The sequence below is a fragment of the Globicephala melas genome, chromosome 10, assembly GCF_963455315.2.
Source record: "Globicephala melas chromosome 10, mGloMel1.2, whole genome shotgun sequence".
NCBI lineage: Eukaryota > Metazoa > Chordata > Mammalia > Artiodactyla > Delphinidae > Globicephala > Globicephala melas.
The window spans coordinates 2892053-2906682 of record NC_083323.1 but is presented as its reverse complement, the minus strand read 5'-3'; the positions used below and the strand labels follow the sequence as shown (position 1 = coordinate 2906682).

Sequence of the window (14630 nt, the reverse complement as noted above, 5' to 3'; positions counted from 1 at the left end):
GGCAGTTTGATCCCACACCCCTTCATCCTCCATCTGGCTTTAGGCCGTGCTGAAGCCTGGGGCTGTTTATTCTTCCTTAAGCATGACATGTGGCCTCAGCGGTGCTGGGATCCCTGTTCACCTTGCTTCCTTTGCCTGGAACGCTGCCGCCCACTGCCTCGGCCACGCCCCCTTCCCAGGCAGTTAGGCCCTTTCTCATTTGCTGTGCGTGGCAGAACAGGGCAGTGCTCCAGGCTGGGGTGGGGTTTGATGGGTGGAGGGAGGGGAGGCAGGTGAGGTAAGTGACAGATGCAACTTTGGCCTTCAGGGAGCCCACGGCGGAGGAGGAGACGGGCCACGGGAGCAGGACACGCTGATGCAGCCTGGGGAGGCTCAGGGGCCCCGTGCTCGCCCGCCCGGTGGGCCTGCTGCCGTGGAGGGTCTACAGGGCGCCTTCTTTAGGCCGTAGCCCGGGAGGTGCCGTTGACTGTCCCAGGAGGATGTCACTGTCACCCTGGCCTAGGGTGACACCAAGCCCCGGGGCCCTGTAGTTTTCCTCTGTGATGTCCTTCATGGTTTGGGGCCACCACCAAATACTCCACGGCCAGTCCGCTGTGACAGGGCTGCTGGGGGCCCAGAGCGTGTGTCCATCACTCCGCAGGGTGTCCGTGGTGCACTGGGTGGGGTGGGGGCAGGTGTGCGGTCTGCAGGCCTGTATGTAGACGGCAGCCTGCCCGCCCCCTGGCCCCGTGCTCCTGTGTTTCCCATCCTTCCTGTGAGGCCGTGGAAACCCTTCCCTTGGGGAGGGAGTCGTCCTGGGTGCTAAAGAGCAGTGACAAGCTGGGGGCATGTAAGTTGGTGGGAACCTGAGGGACAGGTTGACCTCCCACTAGGGGGTTAGAAGGAAATTAGATGCCAGAGTTCCGGTCCCCTGGTGACAGGGGCTGCTGACGCATGAGCAGACACGGGAGGCAGGTTACGGAGCCGAGGAAAGAAGGTGGCCCTGCTCTGGGCTCCTTGGAAACCATTCTTGAACGTTTCTGGCTTATCCTGAACCACCACTCAGCACAGGGCAAGACTCCGGAGGCCGGCGTGCGTTCATATTCTGGTTCTGTCGCCCCAGCGGTGGGTGTGAGTGGCTAGTGATGGCCCCGCGGTGGCCATGGTTTTCCTGGGAGTGTGAAGAGTCAGCGCAGGTAAGGTGCTTAGGACGGTGCCTGTGAGCCCAGCCGACTTTGTACCTGTTTTATCTCACCATCATTTTTATCAACTGCGTAGCAGGCGGGTAGCGGTGGGTGGGTTAGCGCTCCTTCGGTGGGGTGAGTCTGGGGCCTCTGCTCCCTGGGCAGGCGCCTCTGTCCACGCCCGGATGCCCGTTAGCGTGGCCGATACTGACCCAACCCAGGGGGGCCAGGGGGGGTGCCGGCTGTCGTTACTATTAAATTTACACTCTCACCCTTTGGGGAAAATGCCCAAATGCACTCCTGGAGAGTGGTTTTATCTCGGTGTGTTAAAGGCTTAATCTGCGTGTACATTTTCCCTTCCCTGAGTTTTTAAATTTAGGTTAAATGCGATTTTAATGAAATTTCTCTGAAAGCTGTCTCGACTGCATTGTAAGGTTAAAATTGACTTATTCTTTCAAGATAGAATCCAGTTACAGCTAGTAAACTAGATTCAGCTTTATTACCATCCAAGTGACGATATTTTTATTACCGCTACAATGTAAGCCGTCGGAGAGCAGAGGGTAAATCAGCAGAGCGGCCCTGGCCCGTGGAATATTCAGTGCGTGACAGTGAGAAATAACAAGCTCCCCTCCCCCGCTTGCGTCTTCATTAGGCGCCGGAGTGACTGATGGGAGCCGGGAAGGATGGCGATGTTTCCTTGGAGGCGCGGGGCCCTGGTGACAGGCAGAGCACACGCGTGACGGCAGTGCTGTCAGGCACGGGAAGTCACGTGGGCGCGGCGACTCCTCTGTGTGTCCCTCACCAGCCCGTCTCCCTGTCTCGGGCCAGGACTTTTCCCCCACGGCCAGCGTCCTTATTCCGGTGGCTCCATGCTGTGCCTGCCTGAGACCTTTGGACAGCAGGTGGCCCGTGGGTTCTCACTCTCCCAGGGCATGTCCGGTTGATTTAATGTGCCTTCAACTGAAAACCCACATGGCTAGTTGGTTGCATTTTGGGGAAGAGGGATCTATTACTCAGGCCAAAAAAATCAAAGGAGGAGAGGAAGTTTCCTGTAATCTGAAAAATAACGTATTATGAATGAACCCCTGGGTTCTAGTTCAGCCTCCATCACTGACTCTGAACTTGGTTGCTGCCTGCTGCTAATAATAATAATGATGATAACGATGGCAGCCGGCATCCATTAGGTGCCTGCAGCGTACAAGGCACTGTTCTCAGCTCTTTCTCTGCATCGCTGTGCTGGCTTTTCACCGCGCCCCTGTGAAGTGGTGCGTGACCATCCCCATTTTGAGAGCCCTGCCCCTTCTCTGGCCTCAGTTTCCCCTCAGGCCGGATGATCTCCATGTGGCCTCCAGCTCTGCCCATCCTGCATTGGTACTGAACATGGGAGAGCCCACTGAGCTGTCTCCCAACCGTGCGGGGGACCCGGTGGTATCCTGGGGCTCTGAGTCATGCTCGTCCCCGCCTGCGCCCCAGACTTCCTTGGGGAGCAGCAGCCTGTGGCAGCACCGTGGCCGTGCCTACCACCAGACCCCCCCATGCTCCGCCCCTCTGGGGACTCCTGGCAGCATCTCGCGCCTTCTGCTGCCGCACCCGCTGTGCCGCCCTGTGAGGAGGGAGGAGGCCAGAAAATCGAAGTTGTCTTCTTTGAATAGACAGCGGCACTCCTTTCCCCGTGGCTTTGAGCCGGTGCCCGCATCTCCACCCCCCACGTCCCAGCACCCAGCACGGCGCCCCGCGTGTGCAGGGTGTGCTCCGTGCCCGTTGGTGGGCTAACAGTCAGGTGTTTGCTGTGCTTCCTGCACAGGGGGGCGCCCTCAGCGTCCGTGGCTTCGAGTTGCTTCCGTAGAGTTTGCAGATGAAGCTCCTTGTGTACAAAGTGCAGGGTTGGGTGGGTGTTAGAGCCGTTGCCGTGTTGGTTATTCTAGTCTCTAGATGTTTGCTGCACCACGTGGGTTTCCTTGGAGGCTTTTGTTTTGCCTGAGACTCTCAGGTCCCCCTCCTCCTGCCCTCCAGTCCGTAGGATGGGCGGTCGGATGCCTGGGAAAGCTCGTAATATGTGCCAGTGTAGCCCCGGCTGCGGCTACATCATTGGTAAAAGGAACAGAAAAATGCTGCATGTGCGGGACCGACGAGCGATTCCTGGCTGAGTTGCTGAGAGCCGACCCTCTCGTGGCCGTCTGAGAACTGTCTGGCCTCAAAGTGAGTCCCCACTCCCACCCTCCCCCGCCAACCCCACCGCTGGCCGAGCTGGGCCTTCCTCACCGGGACGCGAGGGCCTCTCGGACTTGCTGGCTTCTCCCGCTAACTGACCTGTGTGCTGCTCTAGAGACAGTGCTTTCTCTGTGCAAGAGCCTTGATCCCAAGTGACCATCTTCACAGACATTTCCCACCACCCCCAGGGACGTCACGTCATCGGGGGAGGGGCGATGCCTGCCAGAGAGCTTGGAAGGGCTCGGCCCCACTGTGCGGGAGGGGCTGTACCGGCCCGACGTGCAGGGTCAGTGGCTCAGGGGTCCCAGGGCTCAGCACCCCTGTAGCCATGCTGGACGGCCCCGCCCTCCGCCCTCCGTCCCTGCCCTTCCAGCCTTTGCTGCAGGAGCCCAGTCCCAGAGGCCTCCCCACCGTCGTCCTAGGACCTGGGGTCGGGCCTGTGGCCGCCTCCAGAGCCTGAGTGGTGTGTGGGGAGAGTTGGGCTGGGCCTGTCACCGGGGACCCTGCTGGACCCTCTCTGTTCCCTACTCCATCCTTCCTAGGCCTCCCTGTCTCCCAGCCCTTTGTGTTTTCCTCCCAACTTAAGCTTGTTTTCAGGTGCTCCCCCCGAGCAGGTGGAGAGGGATCTCTTTTCTTAAGATCAAGGGACAGCTCTCCTCCCATGTCTGGGCTGGCAGGGTCCCGGGAGGGTCTTGGGGCTGGCGGCCGGCAGGTGGGACTGCACTGAGATGCCCCCCAGGACAGAGCGGGCTTTTTAAGACCTGGAGCTGAGGCGTCGTTGGCTTTGACCATGGAGGACGTTCTGTGCTGTACGAGCAGACAGAAGGTTAACAGGTGCTCTGGGAGTTCTTCCTTCCAGGCCCGCACTTAGCACTGGATCGTAAAAGACTCCCTGTTCACAGGCGGGGCCCTCAAGGTGGCCGGGCCACCACCACCCAGCCCACTCTATGGCCCGAGGAAGCGGGTGAAGGTGGGCTGGGGCGGGGCCGGCCCCTCGCGAGACGAGGAGGCGGGTTGGAGCGTGTGTGAGAGACGCTGCGCCTGTGACTTGGCCGGCCCTTCTGCCCGGAAGCGCCCGGAGGGGCCGGCGCGGAAGGCCACGTGGGGTTGCTGGTTCACCTTCGGCTGCTCGAGTGGGGGCCTTTTTACCTGGGGAGCAGTGATGACCGCCCAGTGGGTAAGGAAAGGTCAGCACGCGAGGCCTCCCGAGCCGCGAGTTCGCTGCTTTTCTCCTTAATGGTGATATATCTTTGTGACCCTCCACCCGAGGTTGATTGCCAAACCGAGACGAGTTAATTAAACTGTAACTAGAGACTTCCAAATAAAGCGATTCTCCTTGACCTTAAGAAGAAGACGTTGTCTTGGTTTTGAACGTAGGCCATCAAGTCTGGTTTTGAAATGATTCCCCGAAGCCATTTTTGTTCATGGTTACAAGTTGCTGGAGAGTGTGTGGGTGGCTTTATCTCCCTTACTGTAAAGAACTAACGTCCCTCTGAAATGAGGCCGGGAGGCCGCCCCGGCAGCAGGGCTTTTCCGCGCGGGGCTTGGTGGAAGGAGGACAGTTTACTGCACGGGGGTCAGACCCCTTTCCACAGTAATAAGCCCTTTCAAGAAGGCAGAGGAGGCACGTGCTGTTCTGTGAAGGGGGACCTGAGATGGGCCCTCTGGGCCCCCCGTACCTCAGGCAGTAGTCCCTGGTGGGCCCACCCTCAGGCTGCTTTCCCTGGCCCGTCCGAGCACCCAGCTCCGCCCTGCAGTCACACCCCCATCACTGCGCAAGGGACAGTGCAGTCCTCCGTGCTCTGCCGGGCCCGGGTCCCCCCGCACTGAGACTCCTGGGGTCACGTTTGCGGTGGTAGCCCTCCTGTGTCCTGGGGGGTGGGCAGGATGGGGAGGGCCGGGGTGCGGGCACAGGCTGTCCAGCTGCTTCTCGAAGCCCCCCACTTTGTCCCAGCACCCCCCTCCCCACCTCTCTCCAGGGCCCAGGCTTGTGGGCTCGCCTGTTGGCTCTGCGTGGCCTGGGCGCAGGCTGAAGCTGGCCGGGCCATCGGGGGAGCCCGCTTGTCCGTCTGTCTCTGTTTCTCACGCCTACCTCTCTGCCTTTCTCTGGCCCTCGAGTATTTGCCCCCTTCTGTCGCTGTGCGGGGGGCCGGGAAGGAGGAGAGGTGCGCGCACGTGTCAGAAGCCCCTCTAATGGCCTCTTAAGCCTCCCTGGTCCAGGCTGGGGTCCCGGACAGGGGGCGCCAGTGGTCTCCGCCAGGCGTTGCCTGGGAACAGCCCCTCACGCAGCAGCGCTGGGAGTGCTGGGGCGCTGGGCACTCAGCCCGTGATGCTCTGCCTGCAGCAGGCACTCGGTACGTCACCCATCCCCAGGTCGGGGCTGACGGGACCTGACCTGACACACGGGGACTGAGGCCGCCAGGAGCGTTCTGCTCAGGCCACACAGATGCAGTGTCCCTCCGTCCACTCTGATGAAGTGTCTGTTGACTCCAGAGCCCATGCTTGTCACCCCTCAGCCCGGGTTCCTGAGGGCCCCGAGTGTGCCCCTGCGTGTGCAAGCGTGTGTCCACGTGTGCGTGTGACCGCTCCAGTCTCTGGTTGGCGCCCTGCCGAGGGGACTCTTAGCACCCCTCCTTGGAACCCGTGACAGCGACGAGGAGACCCGCTCCCCCCGTCTTCCCCAGTGCGTGGCAGCCAAGGTCCCTGAGCTGGACACTCGTGCAGCCGGCTCTCTGGCGCGTGGGGACCCGTTGGCACCGCGCGTTGAGAACGCGGACCCGAGGCTGTCCTCTGTAGCTGGCGCCTGGGGGGCACCGGAGACCAGCAGGCGGTTAGGGGCTGGGGCGAGACGGGCACAGAGAGCCGTTGCCACAGAGCTGCCCATCGTGTGTACCCGGGAAATGACACCGTGCGACGGGACGCAGGGCTGAGGGGTGCGGGTCCCCACGTGGCACCTGGGGAGCCTGGAGGGGGTCGCTTTGGGTATCCTCACATTGTCAGCTGCGTGGGGAAGGTGTCTCTTCATTTGATCTGCGCCAAGCAGCCTGAAGACAATGCATGCACTTAGCTCCATGTTGAATGGGTGCCTTACAGGGGTGTGTGGACACCGTGGCCCACCTCCTTCTTACACCTGGATGCCTCTCTCCTGATTGCGAGGAGACCTGCAGTTCCCTCTTGGTGCCCTTATTCTCGCTGTCCTCACACCGTCCCTGGGTGTGGAAAGCGCTCCAGCGGGAACAGCATCCTGGCCTGTGACCACACGTGTGCAGGCGTTCTGGGTGAGCAAGGTTTCCCGCGGCACCACCCGTGTGGGCTGTTCTGCGTCGTTTGCTTGCTGACAACAGCAGCGGGAGAGCCAGGGCTGGGAAGAGCGGCCGGGACAGGAAATCCAGCCATGCTGGGGGGTCTCAGCAGGTAGGATGGGGGCGGGGAGGGCTGGCTCCTTCCCGGGAGCAGCCCGGCCCCTGGAACATGCTGCGGGTCTTGGTTGTAGGCGAGCAGGGTCAGCCGCAGGCCGCTGTCTTCCTTCTGGTCGTCCCCTGGTGGAGAGCAGCCTCTGCTTATCCACCACTCAGGCCCCTGCAGAGCCCCGCCTGGCCTCCGGAGCCTCCGCTGAGCCCTCCTCACTTCAGATGCCCCCGGGCTGGCCGAGCAGCTGAGGGTTGAACTAGGGCCGCCAGGAGAGTCTCAAACACCCGTCTCCCTGGTTCGGTCCTTCCCTGCTTCACAAGAGCCCAGCCCTTCCCGGTAGCACGGGGCTTCACCGGCTCATTAAGACTGTGTGCACGTGCGTGCTGGTGCCCCGAAACCCTGGTGCACCCCCTCTGTCTTAGCACTGGGAGCCCTGGGGGGGCCTTCGGAGAGGCCCCCTGAGCACTTGCTGGCCTGTCAGCCAGCCTGGTCAGGGCGGCCCAGACCCTGGTGTGGGTGCTGGCCTCCTGGCGGGCAGATGCCCGGTGTTCATGCCCCAGGTCCCCCGCTCCGCACCGTGGTCACCTGGCTGGCCGGCTCACGCCTGAGGAGCCCCAGGTGGATGTTTGGGGAAGCTGCCTTCATGGCACCCACTGTTGAGTCTTTGGTTTACACAGGTGTCCCATGGGAGGACGAGCCCCACCGTTCACTCATCCCGAGGGCCAGGCCAGGAGCGGCTGCGTGCGTGCAGAGAGCACCCAGCCATGCAAACCTCAAGGCCACCGAAGTGTCACAGTCACTCTCTAGGAGTCGAGGTAGGGGCACTGAGGAAGGGGGGTCAGCTCCAGGGTGGAGAGAGGTCAGAAAAGGCTTCAACAGGGCAGTGATGCTCGAGCTGAGTCTTGAATGTGGGGAGGCAGGGACCAGCCAGTACCAGGCATGGGGAGTCTCAAATCCAGGTCAGACTCTCACACGTATTTTGTGGCGGATTCTCAGTCTTAAAGTGCATCGGGAGAGAGGGAAGACTTCTGGGAAAGCTGTACGTCTTCGATTTCATCGCAGACTTGGGTGGTGTCAGGGCTGGCCTCCTGCCCACGGCGAGCTCAGGTCTGTCCACAGTGCAGCTCGCTGAGATCTGCACGCCTCACCAGCCCCGCCCTGTGTCCCCTCTGGAGCCTTGCATGGGTGTGGGGGGTGGGCCGAGGTCCATCCACCGGATCTGGCGTCGCACCCACTTCCTGTCTTCTCTGGGCGTGGCCAGGGCTAGGGGCAGGGAGCCCTCATGTGGCTTGTGGAGCAGTCGGTGCCCCGCTCTGTGGAAACAGCCCCGTTTGGGGCGTTCGTCGAGATGCTCGTGAGCACGTCTGTGAAGGGAGCATGGTCTCATAGCTCGTCGCGTCAGTTCTGTGTAGCTCCAGGAGAACTCGTATTCTGGATGAGGTTCTGTCGGAAAAGTAGAACCTAGTGCCTCTCTAGGGATGGAAAGGTGATGTGCGTGGTGCCAGATAAACGCTATTTCTTTACAACCTGCTGGGAGGCTTCATTCCATCCACTCTCCTGTTTATGCTGGGGTCCTGAGAGTGTGGTGGTGTCCCTGTCCCCAAGGCCAGGTGTGCCCGGTGTGACCTCCTCCCGGGCGTGTACTGCCCACTTTACAAACGGGCGGCAGCCTGTAGGGTCCGACCCGCCGTCACCACCACCCCTCTTCTTCCTATACAACAAGCTAGCGACCCCGCGGCCTGGCCTGTGTTCAACTAGCCTTGGAGGAGTGATCTGGGGAGAACGTGTCTGCAGTTGGGCCCCTGCCCTGATGTCTGTCTGGATCTCAACCCTCAGGGTCGTTTAATGCTGGAGGAAGTCCTCTGCTTGGACACCAAGTGCCAAGTGGGTGCCCCGCAGCACAGCGCTGCCACTCCCTGCCAGGGTGAGCGTCAGACCCCCGTGAAGGGCGCAGTTCTCCGGGAAGCGCCAGCTGCACGCCCGTGGTCCCCAGGCCGCCCGCACTTGTGACCCATCAGTGATAAAGGCAGCGGTTCCTGGGGCCCCAGGGCCTGCTCGCCGGAGCAGCTCACAGAGCTCAGGAGAGCCGGCGGGGGAGGGAGTGCAGGGTGAGGCGGGAGGGCCCCGGGGACTCGGCGCTTCCTCTCGGCCCTGGGGTCAGGGCCTGTCGCCCTCCACGGTTCACGTGTTCACCCGCTGAGCCCGCGCGTCCAGAGTTTTTACTGGGGCTTCCTCACGTGGGCATGATGGAGCTCAGTGCCCAGCTCCTGTCGTGTCCTGAGACCCTGGGACCAGGGTCTGTCACCTGTGGCCCCGTCAGAACACGCGTGTCCCCTGTGGCTAGAGGGGCAATGCGTCTGCTGGTCTCAGGTCCTGGCAGAGCCCCTGCCCAGAGCCTGGCCGCCTTCCTGCTGTTTGTCTAGGTCCCCATGTCCTGAGTCCTCTCCCTCTGCCCCTTTGCTCACTGCGCTGTGATGGCTGAGAAGGGTCTGTGGGGAGCCTGACATGGGCCCGTGGCCCGAGGCCTTGGGAGCCGCGTCTGCTCTCGGGGGCTTCCTTGAGGCGGCCGAGAGCAGGCGCCCTGTTCAGCGGAGGCCTTGTTTGCCTGCTCAGAGCTTCCCTGGTGGATTTCCTTTTGGAAAGAGGCTTAGCTGCCCTTCCTCCCTCCTCTTGGTCTGGCACCTGTGTCACATGCCCACCGTATGGCAGCCGCTACCCCGGGACTTTCCCGAGAGGGTGCTGTGAGGGAGCTGGGGCTCTCCCCGTTCCAGGGAGGGCCTGGAGGTGCTGAGAGCCTGGAGAACCTTCTGGAAGCTGACCTGGGATCTGAGCCCAGTTCTCCTGATGCTGTAACCCGAGGTCTCTCTACTGTTCTCCAGTCTGACCCAGGCTCTGCTCTGCCTCAGGAAGAAGACAGGCCTTCTCACTGCGTGAGCGTGTTGTGTGCTTTGGGAGTGGAGTCACGGGTCCTGGGTCCTGAGCTGCTTCCTTCACTCCCCCCGTCTGCCCGCCCGGTTCCCTCCCAGCTCGGGCCCTCTGTCGTCCTGGTGGCCTCTGGGGGTGGCCACGGCAGGTCTGTCTGCAGCAGGGAGCCCTGGACGCTTCTCCCCCGGGAGCTGCTGGGCCGGGCGTCCTGGGTGTCGTCCTCCGTCCGGCTCCTTCCTCCTGCCCCTTGGCACAGCCCTGCACCCTGGGTCCTCAGCCGGGGGTCCTGGGCGTGCGGCTCGGCCCTGCCCCTGTTTGGGGCTGATGCTTTTTTCTAGCTGTTTGTTGTTACCGTCCATCAGACCTGGCAGACGAGGAGGGTGGGTGAGCCCAGAACAAGGCCTCCTTAGCTGCAGAGAGGCCTGCATTCCCTGCCACTGGCTCTTGTTTTAGTTCTTTATCTTTTTAACTGATTGGAGGATTGAAATCTCCACCCCCCCCCACCCCAAACCAAAGCCTTTTCGGGCCTCGCCCGGCAGAAGTGGGTTGGGGGTGGCTTGGGGCGGTTTTCCTTGTCAGGTATCTACGTGTGAGCAGTTAGGTTCACTCTTGGGGCAAATAAACCTAAGCAGTGCCTGGCCCTGTGTGAACAGTGCCTATTCTTCGTGCCAAGTCAACGGGATATGTGTTTTTTTTCCTTTTTAGCATAAGTCTTGGGACACAATCTGTTTGTGTAATTTATTTTGGTTTTTAATCAAGAAGACAAGGTGTTTCAGCAGAATTCCCAGCCTGCAGACGTGCTGTTTCAGGTGCTGGGAGAAGCGTCCAGCACGTGCTGGGCGATGGGCACTTGCTGTGCCTTTGTGGCGGTCTGCCTCAGAAGGCTTTGATGGAAAAACGTCTCCTCAGCCTGAAAGATGATAATAATTACATCTGCCTGATCACTCATTCCATGTCCCCTCTAATTTCCAGTGAAATGGAAATTTCAAATCCAGAATCACTGCTAACCGAGTTACCTTTATCAGTGACAGAGCATCTGCTCACACTTGCTTATAAGAATCTTTCTGGCACATACGTTTGCGCTCCAATGTATACAAATGGAAAGTCGTGGCTGGAGCTGAGGCGTCCATTTTTCAACGCGTTCAGGGCAGAGGCGGCCTCCCCAGAAGTTCACTGTGTGCGTTAGGAGGTGGGCGGGGGCCGTGGCCACATCACTCTTCATTGTGGCTTCCGGAGAAGCCAGGCCATCGGTGAGAAACGGCCACCTCCACGTGACCAAGGAGTGCCTCCCGCGGTCCTGGGATGGCTGCTCCTGTTGGCTGGGGGGGCCTGGTCGTGGGTCGGAGCCTGGCGGACGAGGCTCGCATCCCCACCAGGTGGGCCCGGGGCTGCCTGCTTCGCTGCTGTCGGGAGCTCGGGCCTGCGTCGGGCAGAAGAGAAGCCCAGGCCCTCAGGACACTCAGTCGGTAACTCTGGTGAAATAGCTCGGAGGCTCAAAGCTGCGTTTTCTTTCTATCTCTCCTGCACGTTGCTGAGCTCGTGGAGGGCAGGACGCCGGCCACGTCTCCTCTGTAGCTTCACTGTCACAGGCGGTGGGGTACATGGAGACGCCCGAGAGCTTCCCGGAAAGAGCTGATGAATGAGCAGCCTCTGCCCGTGTCCTCGTGGGGTTGACGCTGTGGCCCTTGCTCTGCAGAGGCCCCGGCTGTGCCCAGGGTGCTGGTACCCGGAGATACCGGGCGGGTCTGTGGGCCCATCTGGCATCGTGGGGTCATTTCAGGACACGGAGAGGGACAGTCCTGAGTCTGCCGCTGCCACGTGCACCCCGGATGGGCCACCTCGCCTGCTTCTCGCGTGGGCCCAGGTCCCGTGGGCGAGAGCTGGCCAGTGGGCCGTTGGTCCTCGCGCTCCGGCTGGGATGGGCTCCTCTGGCCGAGCCTGAGACGGGGTGGCGTCTGCCAAAGCCTCGTGGGTGGGCCTCAGGTGGGACTGACGGAGGAGAAGAGGGGTTTATTTTTACTTGTTTGGTTAGGTTCCTTCAGTGACAGATGTTCCGGAAGTATGTGTTTAATTTTGCAAATCAGTTTGCTCGCCAGTTCACGTTAGAAAGGTGTCGTGTGCCTCCCGGGCACTTATTAGAGTTGCTTGTTTTCCCCGCTTGTAAACGGTGACCTTCTGCGTCAGCCGAGGAGGCCAGTGGCACTGCAGGCGCAGGGACGTGGCTGGGGGACTGCGGGCGGCTCATTCCACGCCACCGCCCTGCCCCCGCCTCCGAGCGCATCCGGCCGTCACTCCACTTGACCCGCGAATGTGCCGGGCACACGCCACACGCCGGGCCTGGCTCTGTGCCAATCCCTGGGTCCAGACAAGGTCCCGCCCCACGGGCACCGCGGTCCAGGGACACCCAGGGCTCCACAACCCATGAAAAGCCACCTGAATCCGCGAGGGTGAACTCGGAGTCGCCCCGCCTTCCCGATTATCAACACCCGGCGAGTGCCTGGTGTGGGGTGGCGTCGGCGCCCCGTGCGGGCCTGGGCAGGAGGCGCCTGGGCCTGCCGGCCTGCCGCCCGCTGCTCTGTCCTCGACTCATGTGTCCCGGAGAGTTTCAGTGGCTAGTGAGTGGCAGGTGCTGGAGCCCCTGATCGTCCAGGCCTGTCCTGGGAGCGGCCCCTGCCGGGTCCCCCTCCTTCGGGCGCTCTGTATTCAGGAGGCGGTTTTCTCTTCGGAGCTGTCGCCATCCTTCCGCCCGCTCTGCCCCCGCTGCCGACTGCACTCGTGGAAGCTCACTCCCCTGTTTCTGTGCAAAAGATCTTTGTTCAGTAAATGGATTCATTTTCTGAACTGCCGGTTTTCAGGTGTTGATGGTATTTGCGTTTCCCGTTGGCCAGCGTGCTCGCGTCGGTGCCCCGGCCTCGGCTGCCACCCTTGGGGAACGGGCACGGGGGGCCACTCAGGGCCCCACGGAACTTTCCGGCTTTGTAGCTGCTGCTGTTTTCAGCTTAGAGGTAGATCTTAAGTCTTTGAAAAGAGCAGGACGTCCCGTCGCGTTGCTGGAAAGCTCCGCAGTATGTCGTCGTGGAGAAGTGGGGGCGGGTGACTGAGAAATGGGCGGTTTATCCGCGCGTCGGTTACCCGCTTTCTGACCGCACCCATTCCCTCGTTCCCTCACTCACCCGTCGTCTGGCTCACGCTTACTGGGCACCTAGTGTGTCCCGGGGCTGCAGGTGCGGAGGGGTCTCAGGCACCACACCTGCTGTGGAGCAGCTCACATCCTGGGGCGGGCACGGCCCTAAGCAGCGAAGCCCGGGCAGTGTGACACGGGGTCCAGGGAGGAGGCTGTGGAACCAGGAGGAAGGAGGCTGGCACGGGGGGAGGGACTGGGGCGGCGCCCGGGTGGGGCCTCGCCGGGCACACGGTGTCACCCGAGCAGGCGCAGTGCTGGGTGGCCGGGGACCGAGAAGGGCGGTTCTGGCCCAGCTGGTCCTTCTTTGTCTGCCAGCTGGTGTCTCTCAAACTGTGGGCCATGTACGGGGCCCTCACGACGTCTTGAGAGGAATTCCCTCGTGGTATTAGGTGGCCCCCTGAGCTTACAAGCTGGGGACACGGGGAGGACACTTCCCCTTGCAGACCCCAGGGCTCTCCTCGGTGACAAGCCGTGTGGCTCGTTTCTGCCGGGGCTGCCGCTGTGGAGGCTCTGTGCTGTGACTCTGCTCCCACTTCATCCTCCGCTGGAGCAGCAGGGGACCGTTTTGGGTCGTGAGGTGGAGTTAACAAGTAAGTGTATTTAACACAACATTAGCGGTTAGAAGCTGCAGAGCGGACCACAGAGCCAGCCCTGCCCTGCGTGGGGAGCTCCTCCTGGGACGCGGACCCTGCGTCAGAGGCTGGAGCCCCGTCTTCCTCTGTCTCTGGGGGCCCGGGTGCCGAGTCCTTGTGTAACTTGTCCCTGCGAGGGCTCCCAGCACAGGGGTGTGGCTGACATAAGAATCTTCCGGAGACACAGAAACGCAGATCCCGCCGGGAAGATTCTGATCCAGAAAGTCGAGATGCACCGAGAAAGCTGTGTTTTAACAGCCGCTGAGATGAGGGTGACGTCTGGGAACCCCTGAGGTCGCTGTCGGCCCACACTGCAGCCTTCTGAGCTGGCCTCGCGCTTCCCTGATCCCCTGGCTGTCGCTTGTTTGTTTGCCGCTTCTAGAACTTTCGTTGGGAGAACTGAAGGAGCCGTACACTTTTCTCAGGGTTGCCTCTCAGGGCAGGCGGGGAGCGGGGGGTAAGACCACAGGAGGAGCCAGTGACTCTGGGCATGTGCAGACACGGGGCCGTGGGCCACACTCGTGGGTCCTGGTGGCCGGAAGTCAGGGTGGGCACGTCCCAGTCCCCAGTCTGGATAATTAGGCCATACTTGCCTGTTTTATAAGGCAGCACCCGTCCTCCCCTGGCCCTTCGAGTGGCTCTTCCCAGGGCAGAATGTTGGGAAAATGCAGCACAGTCACCATGACCCCCAGAGTCTCTGCTTCCGTGGAGGGGCACTTCCAGGGTCCCAGGACCTCGGAGCTCCAGTGAGCTCTGAAGCCTTTCCCGCGGGTTGTTGAGAGCCCAGCAGAGAGGCCTGGGCAGGGGACGCTGGGGGCTCGAGCCGTGGAGCGCCATGACGGGGAGAGACTCTGTGGCTGGTGGGAGATGGCGCCTCGGACCTGGTTCTCCCCAGGGGCCCTGCTGTCTTCACAGAAGCCCCAAACCTAGGATCCAGGGATGGGCCCGCCTGCCCCCTCACTGGCCGGGCCCGAGAGCCCGTGGGGCCCAGGAGCCCATGGGACCCGGGCCGGCATGAGGGCGAAGCCATCCCCTCTCTCAGGACTGCAGCCCGTATCTGGTGGGCCAGACGGGTGAAGGTCAGCTGAGCCCCGCCGCGTGCCC

At 61.8% G+C, this 14630-nt stretch overlaps 1 protein-coding gene across 5 annotated transcripts in view; it reads left to right on the top strand.

The window, feature by feature from the left end:
* The window catches only part of TBC1D22A (TBC1 domain family member 22A), a 385336-nt gene that overhangs the window by 213696 nt on the left and 157010 nt on the right, over nt 1–14630 (top strand). The gene's annotated exons all lie outside the window — the stretch shown is intronic.